The sequence below is a fragment of the Marmota marmota genome, unplaced genomic scaffold, assembly GCF_001458135.2.
Source record: "Marmota marmota marmota unplaced genomic scaffold, marMar, whole genome shotgun sequence".
Classification (NCBI taxonomy): domain Eukaryota; kingdom Metazoa; phylum Chordata; class Mammalia; order Rodentia; family Sciuridae; genus Marmota; species Marmota marmota.
Window position 1 is genome coordinate 15,023 of NW_026000209.1, and position 3,362 is coordinate 18,384.

Sequence of the window (3,362 nt, forward strand, 5' to 3'; positions counted from 1 at the left end):
TTATAAAATGAACCACAGACAATGTCAAATGAACAAAAAAACTTAGAAAATGCTGTGGAAAATGAAGACCAAAATAACACAAGGAGAGGGAGACAAAGTTCTTAAAGAAATCCATAGTTTTTATTTATTAAACTAGCCTATGCCTTTAAAAAAAAAAGATCTGAAAGCATCTGTAAAACTTGCAAAATATTTGAAACCCCTGCATATCAATTTCAGACAGTTTGCAAGAGTCATTCAGTTGTTTGCAAAGGAAAATATAGAATCTTTTCCCCTATGATATTGCACCTGGTAGGAAAGGTTTTCACAACTCTGTGTTATTAGAGATGGTAACCCAGAGGGCTATGCAGCAGTTATAAACAAGGAATTATTACCTGGACGGGAAGGGACATTTGTATTTCCATTGTTTGAATCAGATGGCTTATTCAGATCACCTTATTGTAGAATGTGATATATTTAGTAGCATAAAGAATTTTGAGTTCTTTTTTTTTTTTAAATTTTAATATTTATTTTTTAGTTATCGGCAGACACAACATCTTTGTTTGTATGTGGTACTGAGGATCGAACCTGGGCCGCACGCATGCTAGGCGAGCGCGCTACCGCTTGAGCCACATCCCAGCCCCGAATTTTGAGTTCTTAAGAGTACAACTACAACTCTGGAAAGAAAAAGACTTAAAACTCTATTATTTACTCTATCACAGTGTCTCTGTTATCAGATGTATTTCTTATGTTTTCAGGGAATGCTTGACAGAAGAATGGGTATTGAGAGGTGTCACATGCACAGGACTAGTGTTAGTGGTAGATATGTATATAATAGATATATAAGGTGGTCCATGACACATCATGGATAGGATGTATCAGTTAAAAAGAGAGTTTTAGGGCTTGGGTTGTGGCTTAGTGGTAGAGTGCTTGTTTAGTATGTTCAAGGCCCTGGGTTTGATTCTCAGCACCGCATATAAATAAGTAAAATAAATAAAGGTCCATGAACAACAATAAAAATATTTTAAAAAAGAAAGAGTTTTAATAACAAAGTTTGTAGTAAAGATCCTGATATATGGGGATTGTGAAATGCTCCTAGGAAAAGAACTGAAGTTAAAGTGTTTATTATAATGCTATTAGTGTATTCAGCTATGAACCTATGAATGGGCCTGTATCATTTTCCTTTCTTTTTTGATACTGGGGGTTAAATCCAGAGGTGCTCTACAACCAAGCTACATTATTTTTGAGACAGGGTCTTACTAAGTTGCCCAGGCTGGCCTCAAACTTGTGATTCTCTGGCCTCAGCATATTCAACTTTAAAACCTGAGATGAGTTCTGATTCACCTTCTGTTAAATCAAAAGGTGCTCAATAAGTGTTGAAAGCAATCATATTATGGCTAGATGTCAGGCTAGGAGGATTATTTATACATGTTCTTGAATATTAATTAGTAAAAATCCATTATTAATAGAACTGTTAGAAGGATAATAGCTGGAGATACTTCATACATAAAAGATTGTGCTACAGATTGTAGTGCTCCAGTTAATGCATATTTAAACTTTGATGCTCATTCTGTTCAGGGAATAGAGTACACAACATGGCTAATGTGGCTAGTATAAATAGTATTTCTATAGTATGTTAGGGATTGAGGTATTGGTAGCGAGATTTACATGAATCTGAGTGTCAGGGCTACGGTGGGTGCAACAGTAAACAGGAGTAAGGCTGATGTTAATGGTCAGAGTGATTTTCGTTTTTCCAGATACTCTGCATGCCCTAGTTTGTGAAGAACTCTGATTGCATCTGTCATTTGAACCGCTTTTTCTTCCCTCCTATACCAACAGAATCTTTCTATTTGTTTAAAATATCAGGGAGTGTACCGATGTAAGCATTTGTTCTGTGCTTTTGGATTTGGTCCGCAAATATGCCCAAGAGTCTACTGTGACTCCAGCCTATTCATAAACTTTCCTTCTGGCGGCAGAGCCAGGCTGCTCCACTCCAGTTGTCCTCCTGGCACCGTCCATGCCTGTGGAGAGAGCCAGCTACTCACCAACAGCACCTAGTCCCCTGTTGGCTCTGGAAACTCCTAGCTGCGGGCTTCGTGATGCCCTCAGGGTCATGGGTTCAGGTCCGATCAGGCATGAACTTGGTCCTGGAGACCTGCTGTTGCCGCGCCCCGCAGGTGGCGGGAGAGGCGGAGGCGCAGGAGTGCAGCAAAGCAGCCGGTCCCCCAGCTGGCAACGGCTTCTGCGGCGCGTGGTGCCCGACTGAACGCAAAAACCGTCGCTGGCGCCCTGGGCGGCCGTTAAGTGCCGCCCCTGCCGGCTGGCCGCCTTTCCCTCCTTCCCCGCCAGGGGGCGCTAGGCTGGAGGCTTGAGACCCTTGGAAGGCCCCGTAAGCCCCGCGCCAGCCTGCCTTCCAGCATTCCTGAGCAAAGACCTTTGCGTGGCTCCTTCTCTAGACTCCCTGAGAAACTTCTGGGTGAAGGGAACCAAAGCCAAGCCACTGGCAACTGACCTTCAGGGAACTGACTCCCAGACAGGTGGAGACTGAATTCCCTCTGCTCTTCTTCCTCTGGAACTGGGTGCCCACACTGTGTCCACAGCCTCATATCTCCAAAGCCACTGCTGGGGTTGGGATGGTGCAAGGTAAGTGGAAAGGCCTCAAGGCTCTCTACAGTGTCCTCCTGGTGAACTGCTTGCTTGGTTGCTGCAGTCTTTTGGCTGTCATCCAGAATTTCAAAGCCGCTGATTCTGAAAGTTTACCATTTTTTTTTTTTTTTTTTTAAATCCTGTTTCTGGAGGGACAGCTTTGTAGAGTCCTCTAGAATGCCATTTTGCTGACACCCTCTTTTTGGGTTAGGGTGGTTGATCAATTCTTTTCTTCCTTTCTTTCTTTTTCTGTTTCTTTTTTAAAATTTCTAACAGATTGTTTCTTTGTATTTAAAGTGGGCTTCCTGTGGGTACCATATAGTTGGGTCTTTCTTTTTCATCCAGTCTGGTCTGTCTTTAAGACTATGTGGTAGGCACATGAATGTTCTCCTAAAAATGGCCATGCCCTAATCCCTGGACCTGTAAATATGCTAGTTCAGTTTTCAGATGGAATCAGGTTATCAACAGACTTTCAAAAAGGGAGATCCTGAAATCTCCATGTGGGCCCCGTTGGAGGATATGAGCCCTAAAATCCGGGAAAATTTCCCAGAAGTAAGAGAGTTTTGAGGCAGAAGAAGAGGCAGGTGGACTTAAAAGTGTGAGAGGGACTCTGACTTTTGGTGGCCTTTAGCACAGAATGAAGGGACCATGAGCAAAGGCATATAGTCAGTTTAGGAGCTCCAACAGGCCTCAGGTAATGGACAGCAGGTTAAGAGATCTCAGTCCTGAAATATACAAGG

The 3,362-nt window shown here is 42.7% G+C and overlaps 1 pseudogene; it reads right to left on the bottom strand.

The window, feature by feature from the left end:
* Nucleotides 1–234: 234 nt before the first annotated feature.
* LOC125612831 lies at nt 235–2,582 on the bottom strand (annotated as a pseudogene).
* Nucleotides 2,583–3,362: the final 780 nt, after the last annotated feature.